At 44.7% G+C, this 21,006-nt stretch overlaps 1 protein-coding gene across 5 annotated transcripts in view; it reads right to left on the bottom strand.

The window, feature by feature from the left end:
• Positions 1–21,006, bottom strand: part of TERT (telomerase reverse transcriptase) — a 422,846-nt gene that overhangs the window by 80,690 nt on the left and 321,150 nt on the right. The gene's annotated exons all lie outside the window — the stretch shown is intronic.

The raw sequence follows: 21,006 nt of genomic DNA, 5'->3' as shown, positions 1-21,006 counted from the left end.
AGAACCTGTCCCAATTGGGAAGATTCTTTCTAGAGGTAACAGCATCTCCAAAGACCTACCAAGACTTAGGAAGTCCTGCTACAGCTATCCTGACTAACTCCATGGGTGCAACTGCCTCACCAATAGCAATCAAAACATCACGTACCTATTTGACCCTGCCAAGATAATGAACTACACTTTCAGCCTTTGTCATCCTTATGTTATTCAATTGTTTTTTGAGTACCATCTTCCTGCTCTCATTGGTACTCTGATAGATAGCGGTTAGAGTTGTCTACTATGTGTTTCCTCTCACCTGAGGAACCACATGATCCTTCAAACTGTCCATGAAAATCCTTTTTTTCTTTGCGTTATTTTTTGTGAATTCAGCAAGTTCATCTACAGCAGTAGGAGGTAAAACCACTTGCTGCACTATGTCCTAAACTGTTGCCTCCTCAAACACTGTCTGAATTTTGTCCTTCCAAACGGCATTGTTACATAGTTATTTGTCACTGCCTTCCTCCCAGTCTTCCTACTGTGCCAGGAGTCCAAAATCATTCATGCTCATGCTCTCTGATGTTGCCAAATGACCCACTTTGCCAAAGTTTCTACCTCATCGCGTCTGTTGGCCAAATAAACGCGCTGATGAGCACTCCAAAACAGTTCAGAAGCGTTGCCATCGCGGAAGTACACGTGATTCCCACGATGGTCGAATTTCAAGTGACAGCGCAACCGTTGCTTGTATTTTCCCGCGATGATATGACTAGCTCTGTTATGCAATAGCGATGTCAGCGCGGCAGACCAATTATGTGTCCGCGATGATCTAGTTTGGGCGAGTTTGTTCCAACAGTCGGCCTTCCAGATGACTCCAGACCTGGTTGTTGGCCTTGTTTATGTCACCCTCCTTTCTCTGGCGTGGCTGTTCCATCATTTGTGCTACCCTCCTTGGAGATAAGCTCATCCTCCCACCATTCATGGAGACTCCTTCTCCTATTTAAGCTCTCACCATTGCTATGAGCTGCTAGTTTTGGAATTCTTAGTCTTTGGAGTGTTGCTGATAGTATTGTGAGCTTGTTAGATAGTTGGTGTGGGTGTGACAAGTGTGGGATTGTTTAAGAGCTTGAGGAAGGTTGTGAAGTGCCTTTGATCTTGTGTGAAACTTGTGTGTGAGAGAGACTTGTAATTTGTGACAAATTGGCGACTTCGTTGGGGAGCTGGCCTTTGTTCTTTTCTTGTTCACTCTTGCCTTGTTTTTGTTTTGGTTTCTTTTCAAGTTTTTGGGGATTAGTTGTCTGTTTTCTGAGTTTCCTGGCCTGGTCTGGGAAATGCTTTATTTGCCTAAAGATTGATTTGGGAGTTTTTGGTTCGCCTGTTGCTGTTTTTGAACATCATCGCGTTTTTTACTTAACAGTCACGCTGTCATCGCGTCACCCTTTTTGTAATTTCCTGTCCATCGCGTTATTACACGTAACAGTCGCGACGGTTCTGTAAATCAAACCATCGCGAAAAAGGCGTGTACTTTCGCGCTGTCATCGCTTTGTTGCTGCGTTTTGTTCTTTATCAGCGCTTTGTTGCTATGTATTGCCCGCGCTGATTTCTGTAGAATTGAATTTTTTCAATTCTGCCTCCTGAATCTGTCAGTCTTGCTAGTCCCTGTTGTTCTCACTTGGTTGATGATTTGCTTTTCACTATCTAGAGGTTGAGGCACTCTCTTGTGAGCTTTATTGGACAAAGCTTGCATTTTCTGCTTTGTGACCTAGTTTTATTGTTTCAAGTCCTTTGGATCAGTTTTGCTTGGTTGCTTGTTTGCAAAGATTCGTTTGCTATTTGCTGTTGGTTTGATTGAGCCTTCCCCTTTGCTTACTTTTGGTTGATTGTTTAGTGATTGTTATTGGACCAATCTTGGCATTGTTTCGATTTCTCTTCACTACCCGGACATAGATTACAATTGTTTGGATCAACCGTTTTTCCACATTTGTTTGTTGCTTATTGGTTTCTTTAGATTAAAGACATCAAAATCAAAAGATTGCATTTCATTTAGCATGCGAAAGTGAAAGTAAATTTGCATTTCAAGTTGCATATTGAAAAGCGAATGATTAGATCTCTCATTAGTAGTATCCATGCATTTTAAGAATTGATGTCTGCTTGCATTGAGTGACTGTTTGTTGCCTTGGTTTTCTTGGTTTGGGAATGATCTCTCTACCCTCCCATAGGTAGGTGTTCATCGAAGAAAAAGGATACTTCATTCATTTTTCGCTATCCTAGGCTTTTATATATACATACGGTAAGGCTTGAAAATTGAAACATAATCCAAGATCAACTTTAAAATGAACTAAATAAATCTAACAACGTATTGGAACATAACGCACACATTTAGAGGTCTAGGCTAGAAACGTGCTCTGACGTTGTTAAACCTAGTCACTTTTGTTTCCACTCAAGGTTGGGTGATTCCTCCTTCTGTGACTCAATAGTGGTCTAGTCCGGATTTGTGCTCCCACGTACCATCGAGTATATGGGGAGACCCCACTAGGTTATCATCCTTTATCCATAGAAAGCCGTGTCTGCCGCCTTACAAGCCGTAATGCACCGAACATAGCATTCGGGAAGATTGACTGTCGTACGGAAAGTCCTTGGTTTTCATATGACTGCCAAGGTGTATATGCAGTTTTACGGATTTGTTTGGTAAACCTTTTTGCCTAGTTCCCTAGAGTAGTCACTTTCGTTCCTTTTCGAACTCCCTAAAAGAAAAGGTCCATCTGAGCACTTGTCACTTCAGGCTCATTAAATATTCGAAGGCGACTAGAGTCATCTTTTGTCCTTTTCTCGACTCTTTAAAAATGAAAAGGTCAAGTTTTGTTCCCGTGTCTTAAAATTTATTCGGCCACGATTTACATTTACCCGGTTAGATCTTGTTTGTGTTAGCTTTAGTAGGGCCCTTTCTCGTTAGTTTGCCTAGGATCGTTTGAAGTTGTCATCCTGGCGGAATCACCAATCCCGTCTCCCGTTCCAAGTGACCAAGGGTCTCCTCCCTCTATTGCTCCTGAGGTACCAGTTTTGAGTGATACTCTCCCTGTTATTCCGAGTATCCAACCGATTAACTCTCGCGCTCCAGACGATGAGACTTACGAGCTTCACTGGAAGCCTGTTTGGGAGCCTTCTGAAGAAGATATCCCTCCTACTCCTCCTGGTGTTTCGGTCCCAATGTCTTCTTCTGATATGGAGGACATATCCCCTGTCACAAGTGAAGAATCCGTTGCGACGAGCGGTGAAATTCCCACCTCAGCGGAAACTCCACCTTTTCGTATCACCCCTCTTGGTGTTATGTTGCCTTTATGCTATAAGGCGTTAAGGGATGTTATGTCTTCTAGGACTCCCTCCACAAGTTCTATGTGGTCACACACCATCACTCTGACCTCAGAGTCCTTTATTCCTCAAATTCACAATGTGTCTGTCACTTCCGTCTCGACTATTCCAACTGTTTGTGTGGCTTCTTCAACCCCCGTTGCTAGTGCCGTTACCGCATCCTCAGTAGTGACCGTTGCAGCTGGACCTTCTTCAGGGTCAGCTTATAGTGGCCCATCGGCATCCGTACCCGGAGTTGTTAATCCTACGTTAAATGCCCCACCTTCTTCTGGTTCCATTCCAGCGGGGGGGGGATACGATCAGTATTTACAAGTTGTCTAGCATCCGGGCTCTCAAGGTCCGTTCCATTACTACGATCCCATAGGACATCACCTTTATCTTGCCGAATCCTAGCATCTTAGCCTACCGTTGAGGTCTTGGTTCCATTATCAGTTGCTTGGGGCACCACCACTTATCATGGTGGCCAAGTATCGCCTGCACATTTTCAAGGACCACCTAATCAAGGCCAACCGTCTTACATGCAAACCTCTCAAGGGAAGCAATATTACGGGCAGTCTTATCCAGGGCAACCTGGGGGCCCACAAGGACAACCCTTTCAGGGACAACCTTCAGCCTATGGTGGTCCGTCTTTTACCTATTTTGCGCAACCTTCTGGTAATCCGGGACAAACTTACATGCAACAAAGTCAACCTGGTGGCCAGCAAGGTTATCCTTCTGGGCAAGTTGGTCAACCTTACGTTCAGCAAGGCCAACCCACTGTCCAGTATGGTCAAACGTTTGGACAAGATGGTCAGCCTCAAATCCAATCAGGTCAACCAACTGTCCAGTCCGCTCAGCCATCCGGTCTGTCAAGACAACCCTCAGTTGTTCAAGGACAACCCAACACCCAGCAAGCTCAGCCATCTGGGCAGATGGGCCAATCTCAATCTCAACTGGATCAACCTTCTGGCCAGATGGCTCAGCCTCAGCTCTCTCAAGGACATCCTTCTGGGCCTGCTCAACCGGGCACTCAAATGATTGTTGCTTCTCAAGCTCAACCCGGTTTTCAGCCCCAGGCTGGGCCCCAGACCCAAGCCGGTCTTCAAATGCAGGTTGGATTTCAATCCCAACTGGCCTATCAAACATAGCCTGCCTCTCCGGCTCAATTTGGAACCCAGCCGCCTTATGGTTTCCAGCAATCCCAAGGGCAAACTCAATTTGCCCCGTATCAAAATTATCAACAACTGCAGATGAGCCCTTATCGGAATTACAAGCAACCGTATGTTGCTCTTGCAGGCCAAGTTGGTAATCAATGGAATGTTGGGGGGCAAATCCAGGGTCAGCCATCCTATAACCCCTATGGACAAAACCCTCCGGGGCCAAATCCGTCTGGACAAAATCAATGGGGGCAACCGCCAACTGGCTAGAACTCTGGTACTCCTTCCTATCCGCAGCCCCAGATGTCCTTTAACCCTCAATTACCCTTTTTAGCGACGTTGGAATTACCGGATGTGTCCAAACTGACCAATGATCCTATTCTTCATAATCCGTATTGGCCACCGGTTCCAACTAAGATTCCCAGTGATTGTCCCAAATTCGATGGTAAAGCTGGAGAAGATCCCCAGGCTCACGTCATGACTTATCATCTATGGTGTTCATCGAATTCGTGGCTTGATGATTCGATTCGGCTTCGCCTTTTTCAAAGGACTCTCACCGGCTCTGCTGCTAAATGGTATATTGAGTTATCTCGCGGATCTTTTCAAGATTTTAACTCATTGGCTATGGCATTTTTAACTCATTTTCAGTTGCCAATTCGGTATGAAACGGGTACACACCTCCTAACATCCTTAAAACAGACAACGGCTACGCATATCTCTGATCATATCCATGAATGGAGACGGCGTCGTCGTTTAATTAAATTTTGGATTCCCGATCAGCTTCTCCCCGACTGGTTCACGACTTCATTCATCGGTCCGATAGCACGAGACATTGCTATGGGGGCATGTGTAACTGAAGAGCAAGCCATTGCACGCGCTCAGTACCTTGACTTGGTTTACTCCCAGTCTAGTACGTTATATGATTATTTTCCTGATGCCTCGAGACCAAGAACTTCCAAAGCCCCGCCAACACCATTTGTTGACGGTATCATTGGTTCCGTTAATCCGCCCTCAAAGAAAACTTCCGCAAACCCTGGGAAGCAAAAGTCGAATGCTCCAAATGAAAATACTTCTCAAGCTGTATCTAATTCTAGTAATACTTTTGAGGTTAACGCCGTCCAGTCCACCACGGCAGACAAAGCCTCGAAAGGAAAGAAGAAGGGAAAAGGAAAGAATAAAGCGGATCAACCTAAGCAGGATTCCCCTAAACCTCCACCCGAGGAAGGTGCCAAACGCAAGCCCAAGTACCCTTGTCTTATTTGTGACGAGGATCACTATACCAAAGACTGCCCGAGGCGGTCTGAAGTTAGTCGTTTGTTGAAAGGTGCTCCCGGGACTCCTGTTGTGCTCAAAGAACCTTTTCCCTCACAGCAAACGCAAATGGTGGCTGATCCATCTCAACCCTCTTCTTCCTTTGGTTCTCAAGTATTTATGGCTGGGACGATTCTTGTCCACATCAGTACTCGGGCAAAAGAATATCTGTCGCCTGCCGGGAAAGAGCCTGAGGTCCCCTCTAGCGCTCCTCCGTCCAGTTCTGGTCTGCTCCATATCGAGAGACCTAGCACTGAGACACCCGTCCGACCCCCTCCGAAAGGTGTACTCCGGAAATCTTCTTACAACCCTAATGCTCGTGCTGCCCAGCACTACAACATCGTTGAGGACTTAGCCCAGGCTCCGTCAGCTATGTCCGCCTTAGAAGTACTCTAGAGCTGCCCCTCTCAGAGGAAGTCCTTGCTATCGGCCATCGGTGGCATAGACCCGACTGACCCGGATTTTATTACTTTTGACCTTGAAAGCCATATATCGAGACTACCTCACCAAATCGCCTTCCTCATACAGGTCATTATCAACTCCAAAACGATTCATCGTACAGTCATTGATGAAGGCGCTTCAACTTGCATCATGTCTGTTGCCTGTTGGAAGGCTATTGGTTCTCCGACGCTGAGCCAGTCTCCTACAACCTTGGAAGCCTTTGATGGGAGAGAGTCTCGCCCTTATGGTATACTCCAACATTTGCCCATTACTTTGGAAGGGAAGACGGTCAAAGTGGAAGTTGAAGTTGTTGATGCTAATCTTACCTACAACCTCCTTCTGGGACGTAGCTGGACATACGCCATGCAAGTCGTGGCTTCATCTTTACTTCGTGTCATTCGTTTCCCTAATCAGGGGAAGATCATCACCGTAGACCAACTGTCCTTCTTCGCCTCCTCTTCCGAAAGCAACGTGCCTTTTGTGGAGCATACCTCCAAACCATATGTGTTAAGATTAGGTATGTTCTATGCTAGAGCAATTTATTTAAATTTTCACAGTTAGCAATCACATCAACATTACTATAAACTGCAGATAGAACATAAATATAATATGCAGAATGTTAGTGTCAATCTTTCCAGCCTTCCTCCAGTGATCAAATATGCTCTTACAAAGTGGTCTCAGAGTGTCAAGGTCAAATTTTGTCATTTCAGTGAGTCTTCAAGCAAAATTTGGTCACTAGACATTAGGTCTAGGGTTTGCTTTCACTCCTTTCAAAATTGCCCAAATGCCAATCCATGTCATCATTCAGCTGAGTGTATCATCATTCAGAGGGTTGTCATCATCATGTCATGTTCCATTGGGTCATTTTACACCTTGTTCATGCTTTAGTTGCACCTAGGCAAGGTTCATTTCCCTCTCCTAGGGTTTTGAAGGCAATTTCTCTTGGATGGTCAAATCATTAGCAAAACTTGTATCCAGATGTTCATACACCTTCCCCTATCCTTCATGTACCTTATCAAACACTTCCCATCTCTGAGATCCCCCAAATTCCTCATTTTTGCGCAAACCCTAGTTTCTTGTTACAACTTGGCAATTTTCTACGTTGGGCCTGTGTTTTGCCCGTTTGGACCCCTTCCCCTCGCTCGATCTCTGAGATTCCACTTTCCCTTGCTTCCTAACATCCCTCCCTACTTCCAAAAATTTCCCCAAGAAATTAGAAGCCCCTTATCCCCTTCATTTCGCTTCATTTCCACAAAACTCCTTGTTTCACACATCGGGCTAAGTTTCACTCAAAAGATGTTCCAGAGCAATCAAAGATGAATTTTGGAAAACTGAGAGAGTTTTTTGTCCACAACATGCCAAGGAAGAAAAACCTCCTTCACTTTTTACACAAGTGTCATGGTTTTAGAGAAATGTCAAAAATACCGTTGCCTCGGGAGAATCGAATGCACCTCTGAAGTGACCTTGGGAAAATCAAGTTTTCTCCTAGCTTGGTTGGCCAAATGACTTTCTTGATGAGTCAAATGATAACTAGACACAAAGAGCTTTCAATGAGCTATCATGAGCTCAATTTGGAGTTGAGGAAGGCATTCAAAAGTTGACTGCAACAGCACTCTGCCTTGAGGCAGCCTCATTTGGCACATTTTGACTTGTCTTGGGAGATTTGATTTTTGACAGGGCAAATGAACTCCAAATTGAAAAATTCCAGTTGTGTTGGAAAGTAGACTAAAAGACCTTTCCAACGAGCTATCCCGCGCCCAATTTGGACACCGGGAAGGCCTCCAAAAAGCATCTGAAAGTCGCGCTACGCGTAGGGCTCAGGCGCGCTACCCTTAAGTTGGGGAGGTCCATTTCAGGAAAACTCAGCATTTTTGGATTTGTCATGACAAAATACACTTGTTCAGCCACTGCCAAGAAGTTTCATGGAGATTTGAGCCCCCAAAAGGTCAAAAAACAAGCAAAAAATGACCTTCTGCCACTTTTTGGACACACAGGAAGCAATCTTGGGAGATTGCAATTTTGGAAGGGCAAATGGCCACCAAATTGAGAAATTCCACTTGGGCTGGAGAGTAGACATCCAGACCTTTCCAACAAGCCCACTTGTGCCTCATTTGGATGCCGAGAAGTGCCTCAAAAGTGGCCTGAAAGGCGCGCTACGCGTTGAGAAATGGTGTGCTACACGTTGGGAAAAATTGCCAGTTTTGCATCTTCAGCACAAGAAAACGCAACAGTGACTAGTTTTGACTTTTTGGTTGGAATTTTCATCCTCCTTGATGTATTTGATGTAATTTCACGATTGACATGACACTTTTTACCTATTCTAGAAGATTCATTCATAAAATGGCAAAAAATTAATGAATGAATTGGTTTCCTAGCTTATAGAGGCAAGTTGTTTTGATTGCCTAGATTGTAGTGCTCAGTTTAGAATTGGATGAAACAGCTCCTAGGATGATGAGCTCGACCCCTAGAAGCTAGGGAATGGGTTGGCATGGTCTATATTATGTATTTTCTCAATCATTTTCAGAGGTTGGAGAGGTTGGACTCTGGAGGGATAAGCTTAGACTGTATTACACTTTGCATCTCTGCAATTTTGGCAAAGGAAAGACCAGGGTTTTGCAGCACTATTTGGGATTCCTGTGGTTATTTGTGTTGATGGTGTGTTACTCTCATGTACTTGTAAGTTTGTTATGTGTATCATTTTCCTACTATTCTCTTTTGCAAATTAAGCAAATGAAGTGTTAAGGTAGAATTCATGGTTTTCTATGCTCTGCTTTTAAGTTTGCTTAATATCTATGTTTTCATCTGTTTAAGGAGAACTCCTGATGGTTTCTTGCTCTCCTTAGCTCCTCACCAGTCATACCTATCCATTCACTTCCTTCAAAGGTATCAAGACAATCTCCTGCCTTGCCCCAAAAAGACCTCTGCAAAAATTGTGTCTCATCCCCGCACCCAAAATTGCTGTGCTCAGGTTTCCAACCCTAAAAATTTGAAATCAAACTTTCCCTATGAGTTTACTAGCCTAAAATCAGTGTTCTTTATTGGTCATCTCAGCCCTTTGAAAACCTTTTGCCGAGATAGACTTGGAGAGAGCCCTCTCCTGTTCTCGTAGGGCTAGCTACGAGGCTAAGTGGTTTGATGTTGCCTTGGATTCTGCCTTCCTCAGCCTGAGGCAAGTTCGAGTGCTAACACAGAAGACAAGAGGACACAAGATATGGCACAAGCCAGGGACAAACCCCACAATGTGTGGGGAAACCCTTGATCAATTCTTCTTTTATCTTCAAAGTTCAGCAGAGAGAGATATGGTACAAATACATTTGAAGTCAACACTTTGACTTGCCAAAATAAGAGATCAGACATCAGAGATATTTCATCATGAAGATGACAGGGTAGTTCTGATGACAAGGACTACAGATCTGAACTCAGGTGAAGGCACACTTCTCAGTCCTCATACTTCAATTGATTCACCATGTTGCATCCAACCATGCTGCGTCCATCACTATGCTTATCCATGCCTTAGAACAACAGTATTTAACACGTTGTTACAGCGATTTCCATCCTGCTCCTTTACATCGATCTTCTCCTTGTGACTATTTTTCCTTTAAGATCGAGATCATAACTATGCTTAGATCATTACTGTACCTTGAAATATGTCAAGACAGTATATGCTATACCGAGACCATAATTGAGATCTTGACTGCATCTGGAGGTATGCCAAGACAGAGTATTCTCTATTGGATAACATCATTACATATATACTGAGACCATGACTGTGTTTTCTTCCTACGCCGATATCTTCATGAGATTGTTCATTATGCCAAGACAAGGATCATTGAGAGGCTTTACTTCTGAGTTACCCATCCGAGAAATATAGGACCACTGTACTCATCCGAAGTACTGAACCACTACACTTGTTCGAAGTCCTGAACCACTGTAATTTCCTCTGAAGAATATCAGATGAATCCTAGTTCGGTGTGATTGTAATTACCCTAAAGTTTCAGAGATATTCGAGATTCCTGTACTATTGTACTTGTTATGATTATGCCGAGAATGTATACCGAGACTGCTACAGGAATATCACCTAGATCTACTGCATCAAAGATATGTCGAGACCAAAGTTATGCTACGGCTGCTCCTTGTCATTATAAGGATTAGGTTTATGTTGAGAATGTATATAGCTCATACCTTATGCCAATACAGTATTCTTATCCGAGATCTGTCTCATCGATCCGAGTTTTGTGCCTTCAATTCATAGGTATCCCAAGGTGAGATCTCTGCTCCAGAACTTAGATCAATTTTGCGTCATTATTAATGCATCAAGATCTGGCCATGACTATGCCGAGAGTATCTATCCCAAAACGCATGTCAATACTGTATCTATATCCGCAGGTTTCTCTGCTCTATCCATTTGATAACTTCACCTTCAAATCACAGGTATGCCGAGTGTAGATTAGCTTGGGTTCTTCTGCTCCTTATACCCATCCGAGGTAGCAGTTGAACCCTAGATTTATTTCTCCATTTATGCAGATCTCTACTCCTTCAATCACATGAAAATTCAGAGAGGAATGCGAGTTTTTCCTTATCTTCTTAAGCTACGTCAACAAGTCTCTATGTACACGTATAAGGTCTCCTCCTGAACAGTGTATAAGTAATTGACTGCGTTGGATCAGCTAGGGCATCATCTGCAGCTAGGGCTCCTTCTTAGGCCAGCGTATCCTTTTGGTTCTCTCCTTCTCCAAAAACCTAGACGTCGAGAGGAGATCACCTCAAGAATACGTGTGTGCAAATGATATCAAATCCTCATCTATTTATACCAAAATGAGGATGATGAATAGACACGTCGGCTGGGCTTCTAGAGCCTACATAAGAGCTGGTCGGCTTGACTATAATTACATAAACAAAATAAATTCATATCTCCATAAATACTTATCGAAATCGGATGATCTTTGGATCAATCCTACACCTCTCGACGAGAGGGATCCAATAAAAATATCAGCTGCCATAAATAAGCCGACCCACATGGAGTTTGGCCCTAGTTGCCAATTTAACAATATGAGAGTGTGGGAGCTGGACTTTTTAAAGATCCTGCCCTGATGGGTGTTTTTTCACTCCCACCTCCTAACGTCGCTCCTATCAATATGATTTCCGTTCACTCTGATCTGTGGGTTCTTGCCCCCGTTGATCAGGTAGAATCTTGGGGCGATGAGATGTCGTTGAGTTTTGCCAAGCTCAACTACGTCGAAATCGTTGCTACATCAGCTCCCCCTTCTGAACCTAATCCTTCGAGCAGGGCTCCCGACTCGTATGCTCATTCCCTTTGGCTTGGAGATGACGCTTCTTCGGATCCTTTAAAGGAAATATTTCCTTCTGATGAAGCCATTATTGAGACCATGTCTCTCGAGGAACCTCCTTGGTCTGATCATCACCATCGTTCCTCGTTTCTCCCTACCCACCACGAAATGCTTACCTGTCTCGAGCGGTTTGCTCCTTGTCTCCCATCTCAACCCCTTCAAACACCCATTCAAGTTTATCAAGTGTCTTCTGAAGGAAATTTGGGAAATATCACGCAGGCCCAGCCCATCGACATCTCTGCGAAACCAGGGATTGTCGAGCATATTCATGTTGGAGTCACTTGTACTCCGGAGGAAATTCAGCTCCATACCGATCTTTTTCGCGAATTTCGTGATGTCTTTGCTTGGTCCTATGAAGAAATGCCCGGTATTGATCCTAGCATAGTGGTGCATGAGATACCTACATATCCGGGTGCTAAACCTGTTCGTCAACGTCTACGCCCCGTGCACCCCCGAAAGGCTACAACCATTAAAGCGGAAGTTGAAAAGCTTCTTAAGGCTGGTTTTATTTACCCCATCCCACTCACAGATTGGGTCTCCAATATTGTCCTTGTCAATAAAAAATAGGGTACCATTCGAGTCTGTGTTGATTACTATGATATTAATCGGGCCTGTCCCAAAGATAACTTCCCCACACCCTTCATTGATCAGCTCATTGATGAGTGTGCTGGGAGCAAAATGTATTCATTCATGGACGATTTTTCTGGGTATAATCTGATCAATATTGCGCTCGTCGATCAACACAAGACTGCCTTTATCTGTCCGTGGGGCACTTTCGCCTACAAAAAGCTCCCTTTCAGTTTGAAGAACGCCGGTGCTACCTTCCAACGTGCAATGTCCTATGCATTCCATGACATTCGTCACATTGTACAACCATACCTGGATGATCTACCAGCTCATTCTGCAAAACGTCAGGACCATCCCGCTCATCTTCGCGAAATCTTTCTTTGCTGTCGACACTACCGCATCAGGCTTAATCCTCACAAGTGTGTCTTCTACGTTGAGTCAGGCAGACTGCTCGGGTTTATCGTCTCCCGAGAGGGCATCCGTTTGGATCCCCTTAAAGTCGAGGCTATTCTAAATCTTCCTCCCCCTGCTTCTTTGCAGCAATTGCAGAGCTTGCAGGGCAAAGCGAATTTTTTAAGACGATTCATTCCGAACTATGCCGAAGTGGCTAAAGGTTTCACATGGTTACTGAAGCGAGATACCCCTTTTCATTTGGATGTCGTCACTCAAGAGTCCTTCGAGCGTCTCAAGGGTCTCCTTGTTTCTGCTCCATTGTTGGGTCCTCCGAATTATCATCGCGACTATACTCTGTATTTGGCCGCTGCCGATACCACTATTGGCATGGTTCTTGTTCAAGATGACGATGATGACACTGAGCATGTCATATATTATCTCAGTCGCAATATTTTAGATACGGAAACTCGATACGCCTACATCGAGAAGTTGGCATTGGCCGCCGTTTGTGTCGTCCAACGTTTTCGCCATTATCTCTTGTTGCGTACTACGACTGTGGTTTCCGATGCAACCCGATGACGTACATTTTGTCACGTCAGTTGCTGGGGGGCAAGTACTCGAAGTGGATCGTCATCCTTCAAGAGTTCGACTTGGAATTCACCATCGCCAAGTCTAAGAAATCCCTTGTCTTTGCTGAGTTACTTTGCTCTTTGCCATCTCCTACCGCGCCCTCTCGGTCAGAGGACCATATCTCGGACGAAACTCTTTTCCTAATTAGCACCCTCGATCCCTGGTACAGGCATATCATTGTAATCTGCAGACGTCCTCTTTTCGTCCCGATGTGTCTAAAGATGCTCGGCGATGGATTCGTCATCAGTCTCAGCCCTATCATATCATTGGGGACACCCAGTACCATCTCGGCGCCGACTCCGTTCTTCGCCAATGCCTAACTTTCGAGGAAGCTGAGCAAGTTTTGAATCACTGCCATTCTAGAGCCTGTGGTGGTCACATGTCCGGATATGCTACTACTCAAAAAATCCTCTACGCCGGTTATTTCTGGCCGTCCATCTTTAAGGATTGCATTCTTGCCGTCCGCTCCTGTCACGAGTGCCAGATATACCAGCGGAAGATGCGTGCACCTCCCGCTCCATTGCACCATGTTGTTACCGTTGGCCCTTTTGCAAAATGGGGCATTGATTATACGACCTGTAACCCTCGCTCATTCGGGGGGCATGGGTATATTATCGTTGTCGTTGATTACTTCACAAAATGGGCTAAGGCGATGCCCACATTAACTGAAGACGGTCACACAGCGGCACAATTTTTGTTCAACCATGTTATTTCACGGTTCGGAGTCCCTCAGGCCATCGTCACTGATCACAGGAAGCATTTCCGTAATCACATGATGACCGAGCTAACAACCCAACTAAGCTTACGGCATGATAATTCGACTCCATACTATCCTCAGGCCAATGGCCAGGTTGAAGTCGTCAACAAGGTTCTTGTTACGATGCTTCAACGTACCGTTGGCATGCATAAGTCTAACTGGCACTTGATGTTGTTCTCCGCCTTGTGGGCCTACCGAACCTCTGTGAAGAATGCCATCGGTTTCACTCCATTTTAATTAGTTTACGGACTGGAGGCTACCCTTCCAATCGAGTGCGAGATCCCTTCGTTGAAGTTGGCCGTCGAATTACTTCCCAACACTACTCCAGTAGAAGAACGCCTTCTTTACCGTTGGACGAGACCCGTTGGCTAGCCTCACTACCTATCGAAGCACAGAAGAAGAGAGTGAAAAATCACTTCGATCATACTGTCCATCCTCGTTCTTTTGTTGAGGGAGATTTAGTCCTGCTTTACGATCAAGCAAATGATAGGCTGGGGGCAGGCAAACTCGAGCCCATGTGGCTAGGGCCTTATATTGTAAAGAGAGTTTTGCAGAAAGGGGCCTACGAGCTAATTGATTACGAAGGGAATCCTCTCGATAAGCCCCGAAACGGGCTGTACTTGAAAAAGTACTATGCGTGAAACCCATACACTTTGGTTTGTACATACGTGTGTTAGCAGGTGTGTTGTGTGTGTTTTCACGTTTTTGGCTTGGTGTGAAGGCGTCATCGCCGCTTATTGTGTCTTTTGCTTCTTGTGCAGATCTCTGGTGCACCTTACGTTGGTTTCGCTGATGGTGCCTACCACAGTACCCGCAACTTGTCCTCTGCGGCGTGGGTGATCTACGATCCTCATGGTGAGTTGATAGATCTTCAAGGTGTGTGTTTAGGTTGTACCACAAACAATGTCGGTGAATATAGTGCTGTGATTGAATTATTGGCCGAGGCGATTAATCTCAGTATTCGTACATTGGTTGTGAACCTGGACTCTCAACTTGTCGTCCACCAGCTCAATGGGCGATATTTCGTCAGAGACCACCGCATTTTAAGGTTGTATTTAAATGTTAAATTGTTAGAGAGGAATTTTGATTTCATTACATATCAGCATATTCCATGACAATTAAACACGTTAACTGATGCATTGGCTAATCATGTATTAGACAGACATTTGCGTAACATATAATCAAAATATCAGACAAGAAAGCATGTAAAGCACAATAGTAGATCATAGGAATATATATATATATATATATATGTGTGGCACACCGAGGCGCTCAAAAATAAGTGTACATGTCTAAATAGAGTCTGTGTTCTCTGTACATCTGAGACACATGTCTCTCAAAAATCACCAGCAGGAAATAAAAACCTAGGTGTCTACTGCGGTGGGTTATGCTCCCTATAGTGCACCGCCACTCGTGCCACCTGCCTCAACAGGCGGTGCATCCTAGGTTCCACTCCTACTGTGTGGATCTAGGACGCTCTGGGGACCTCCTCGATCCCCATGTAATCTGGAATCCCTGCTAGCAGGCCCTCAAGGTTCTGGATCACTGTCTCCATCGTATCATCTTCTGGAGGAGCCAGGGCTAGTGCTCCAACGCCCTGCGCATCCCTCCGCACCTCTGGAGCCAGTCCAAGGGGTCTCACTGGTCCTACATCTGCATACCATAGCGTTCGTCATTAGGACATATACATGAAAAAAAATCAAAAACATCATAAAAATAAAAATAAAAATAAAAATGTGATCAAGTGTCTTACCACCATCATCCCACTGCTCTCCAGCAGGCAGTTGCATGTCAGGATCTCCGCGGAAATCCATGCCAGCATACGGCCAATCCTCCACGAAGATCGTTTGTCGCTCCAGCCACTCTCGAAAAAAAATCTCCCATGCCACTGGTCGTCCGCCACCTCCTCGTGGCATGACGTGAGCCCATCACGTGGCCCTCGTCTCACGTGGCCTGGGTAAGTCCAAATCCATGTCTTGCAACTGCAGTGCCGGCACCCGCTCCAGCATGAGCGGGACTAAGATGGATCCATAACCAAACTGCTTCGTCTCTCCTCGACGACAGTTGGTGAGTTGCCTCTTCATGTTTGCCGCTACTGCCTCTGCCCAGTTAAACATGGTAGGATTGAGACACTCGAGGGCCAGTCGGAGATGGGTCTTCGAAGCCTCATGTTGGGCTTGGGAGCCCGCTGCCCGTGTCACCATGAAAAGCATAGCACGAAGGATTACGTCCTCCACTGTTGGGATTGCCACCTTCCCACTCCTTGACTTGCGTGCCTGTGGGCACACTTGAGCCATCAGCATATCTAAGGTATCACCCCCGGGTCGCTGCCCCTCCAGAATGGGCCTCTCACCTCGACGAGACAGCCCGGTCAAAAAATAGATGTCTGTAGAATCGAACTCGATATCCCGGCCTCGGATGATAAATTTCCCATCTGTGGGATTCCAGGCCCTGATCAGTAGCTCCAGCAAGTCAGGTTGTGCCCGTAGGTGTGGAGTTAGGAAAAATTTGAGCAATCCGCATGCCCGTAATGCGTTTCGGCACCCCGCATTGGCAAAAGCTTCTATATCGTTGTTATCATGCGCGCGTTCTTGCCAGACGAATGCCATTATAGCCTGCAGGATGAGAGAAATTGAATTAGCACTTCTTTTAGAAATTTCAAAGCTGAATTTGCATAAAATCTTAAGTTCGCGGCGTCATTGCGACTGTTTTAAAAACAGACGCGATGTAGCGAGTTCAAATTTCTCGCGAGCATCGCGGAAGTACATCACTTTTTTGTGATGATCGGAGTGCGCCCAGTGTAAAAAATCTTCGGCCATCGCGGAACCGATAGGGAAAACCCACGATGACCAAGCGACGGAACGCAGTTTAAAACCCCGCCTAAACTACCACTTGGAACGTTCAAAACACATGAAAGAAGCATTAGAATGAAGCGCAAGGCAACCTGTGTCTACCTGGAACGAGTTTCAGGACGAATGATGCACGGACGGGGCCGAATTTTGCTCGCCAACCTCGGTGCTCCAAGTTGCTCCACAGTGAACTGAACAGTGCTATGGTAAAAATGAATGGGTTAATTCCTTTTTATAGTGATTTTTACAAATTTAAAATTTACATTTCATAAATGTAGATTTTTTCTCATTGTTTTACCATATGGATAGTTAAAATATGCCTTTTAACTATGTTTTTATATGCATTGTTCATATTATCTCGAACGGGTTTACGTGTGATGTGTTCTTTGTGCAGGATCTCAAATAGTGGAATTATGACAATTTCATATACACTTGATCCCGAAAAGTCGTCTTTAAGCTCTTTTTCGACTTGAAACATGAAAAGATGGCCGAGTTTCCCTCTTGACTCGTTAAAAGAAATGAGAGGCAGTCGCCTTTAAGCTCTTTTTTCGACCATTTAAACATAAAAAAGATCGTCGGGATTTTGTCGTTTCAAGCTCGTTATTGGTTACGAAACGACGTGCTTCTGACCGCTTTTTTACTTTTTCGGGTCGAAGTTACTACTTACGAAAAGTACTCCTCGATCGTAATGGTCGGGCGGTTCTTTCGAGTATCGTTTTATACTTTTTCGGGCTCGAGAGACACAATTCTACGAAAAAGGACCCCTTGGAATTTTCTTTTCCGTGTCTTTTTCAAACTCTCTAAACATGAAAAAGACAATTTCACCTATGTCGGACTCGTTAAACCCTGGCGACATTGGACTCGTCACCATGACGGGACTCGAGCTTCTCCTTCCTAGGGCTCGTTAAACTATTACTAGATTGGATTCAACAACAGGTTTACCATTGATTGTCTATGGCAGCTAGTCACTCTTGAACATCGACACTTTTGCCTCTTGTCGGGTTGGGACATCCATACATCGTCATTTGGCCTTCCGCGGGTTTGGGTTATCATTCTAGCCTCATTTCATTCGATTCATGTCGTCTCCTTTGAGCCTCTGATCCATTGATGCCTGAATGCTGCCACACCCCCCTCCGGAGTCGTGTCGCCGATATGTTCAAGAGTATAATCCTTCTGCAATTTACACCCTCGCCTTCTCCTCTGGTACTCTGTTTCGCCATCTACCACTTGTTCCTTATCTCGTGTCGTTGATGGGGGAAGCATTATGGCCCTCCTGCGACGGGTCGTCTCCTGTCGACATCAGCTCATTATCCAGGAGATTGATCTAGAGATCCCCTTTGGTACCTTAGAACTTGCATGCCTCAATGGCAAGTTCTTCGCACCTGACGGTCGACTTTCATCATTGGTCGTCGATTGGGTGATTCCACGAGTGTTCGACTTCAGCTCCTTTTTCACACTTCGTGGATTGTGTTGGACAGTACTTTGAGAGCCATTGACATTATTGGTGGTTTCTCTCGCGCTTGTTAACGGTTTTCATCATTGACCGGTAATCAAACGATTTTCTATCATGCTCGACCTCAGCACATCTATTAGCATGTTAGGATTTGTACTATGATCAAATGGGTTCAAGACCTCGGACTCAACTTACACATGTTCGGGTTGCATGGATTGGTTTTATGATTACACGACTCATTGATGGATGGTTGCGACCATACCTGAGTCTTCATGGATGGGTACGACCATACCTTTATTATCATCATGGTCTCATTAGCTGGGTGGTTACATCCATACCACAGACCTATGTTGTATGTCTTTTGGATAGCTGCGCCCATGCCTAGACTATATGTAATTCATTATCAGAGATATCAGTTGTACTTGCGTGCAGGTTCTTTCGGATGGTGTTCTAATTCAGTCAGTTTTGTAAAGCATTTCACCCCTCCTCTCTCAGGCTTCATACTTTAGGGGGCATCTGTTACACAGTAATTTGTCACTGCCTTCCTCCCAGTCTTCCTACTGTGTCATGAGTCCAAAATCATTCACGTTCATGCTCTCTGATGTTGCCAAATGACCCACTTTGCCAAAGTTTCTGCCTCATCGCGTCTGTTGGCCAAATAAACGCGCTGATGAGCACTCCAAAACAGTCCAGAAGCATTGCCATCGCGGAAGTACACGTGATTCCCGCGATGCTTGAATTTCAAGTGACAGCGCAACCGTTGCTTGTATTTTCCCGTGATGACATGACTAGCTCCGTTATGCAATAGCGATGTTAGCGCGGCAAACCAGTTATGTGCCCACGATGATCCAGTTTGGGTGAGTTTGTTCCAACAGTCGGCCTTCCAGATGACTCCAGACCTGGTTGTTGGCCTTGTTTATGTCGCCCTCCTTTCTCTGGCATGGCTGTTCTGTCATTTGTGCTACCCTCCTTGGAGATAAGCTCATCCTCCCACCATTCATGGAGACTCCTCCTATTTAGACTCTCACCATTGCTATGAGCTGCTAGTTTTGGAATTCTTAGTCTTTGAGTGTTGCTGATAGTATTGTGAGCTTGTTAGATAGCTGGTGTGGGTGTGACAAGTGTGGGATTGTTTAAGAGCTTGAGGAAGGTTGTGAAGTGCCTTTGATCTTGTGTGAAACTTGTGTGTGAGAGAGACTTGTAATTTGGGAGATCCATCTCTAAGAGTGAATGCTTGAGGAACATGTTGGTTGGACCCTCTTGAGAAGGCTTGTGACGTCAAGACCTGGGTTGTAAGCTTACTCTATTTCATATTTAATGCAATCAATGATGTTTTCCTATGTCTTGTATGCAATGTACTAGATAGCTCATGACTTCTTGACTTTATGGGTAAATAGTTCTTTGTTGTATCCGGTTACGTGCTTTGTTGTATTTCCTTTGCTTTGTTTCAAGTTGATTACTCATTAGGAGAAGGAAGCGGAAGTTGGAGCAGCGCAACGGAACTCCATCGACCACCGATTGAGGTAGGCCTCCAACTTGAACTATTTAAGGAAAATTGTTGTTGATTTGTCCTTATTTGTGACTAGACCCACTCTAGGGCTAGAGGGGTTGCCTCTGTCCACAGAATGAACACTTTCTTGCATCACAGGCATAGTTGGATATCCCATCTAGTTTGTCCTCTATCCTTAAGAACATGGCCATGATTGTTGTCCAAAATTTACAAAACCAAGAAAATGGAGAAATCAACTTTCCAGTTCACCTTGTTGTCCCAAAAGTTCAGTCTGTGTGAAATTTCACCTTGCTATCCCAAAATATCAGTTTGTTGTCCAAACTAAGTTTTGTTGTCCGAAAATTCAGTTTGTTGTCCAAACCACTGTTTGTTATCCCAAACTACTGTCTATTGTTCAAACTGCAATTTTCAACCTATAGCTCTGATACCAAGTTGAAATTTGATGACTAAAAAGTTTCCTGCAATCCCAACTCGGTTTTAATTTCACCTTATCTCTCCCATTCAGTTACAGGGTCTTTCCCATAAACATACTGTTAAATTTTAGATATGTTCTATGCTTAGAGCAATTTATTTCAATTTTCACAGTTAGCTCCATATCTTTTCCAGATTAGCGATCACATCAGCATTAAAGTAAACTGCAGATAGAACATAAACATAAATCGCAGAAGACAAGCCAAGACAAGAGGACACAAGATGTGGCGCTAGCCAGGGACAAACCTCAATGTGGGGAAACCCTTGATCAATTCTTCTTATATGTTCTTCAATAGTTTAGCGGAGAGAGATAGAGATAGTATGTTTACAACAAAAGTCAACACTTTGACTTATCTAGATAAGAGCATAGATCATCTCTAAGAAGATGATACATGAGATCAATTGAAGACATATTGCTTCAACTAATTCTCCAAGGTGACTCCTTCACCTATCGTTGTGGTGCATTTCGTCATCATGCTGCACCTCACCGTGCTGCATCATGCTGCACCCATCATCACTATGTTGCATCTCATCATGCTTCATTAATCATGACTGTACCCATCACTGTACTGCATTATGTGCCATTGTTGCACCATGTTGTCATCCTAACCTATGTGTTGGCTGCACCTTGCTTGCTTGTGTCCCTAGCATGCTTGTTGTCCTTAGCATGCTTGTTGTTGCATGCTAGCTGTAACATTGCATGCTTGGTGTATTTACTACTAAGTACCATACAACTGTCCCAATGTTAGTTAGTTGTCCCTTGCATGCTGCTCTCCTTCGGAGACAGATGCTCCGGCCGTT

The sequence above is a fragment of the Pinus tabuliformis genome, chromosome 5_2 (assembly GCF_031772625.1).
Source record: "Pinus tabuliformis cultivar Carrire ecotype Pingquan chromosome 5_2, CPIR1, whole genome shotgun sequence".
Lineage (NCBI taxonomy): Eukaryota > Viridiplantae > Streptophyta > Pinopsida > Pinales > Pinaceae > Pinus > Pinus tabuliformis.
Note: the sequence above shows the minus strand (reverse complement) of the source record. Positions and strands in the feature narration are given on the sequence as shown.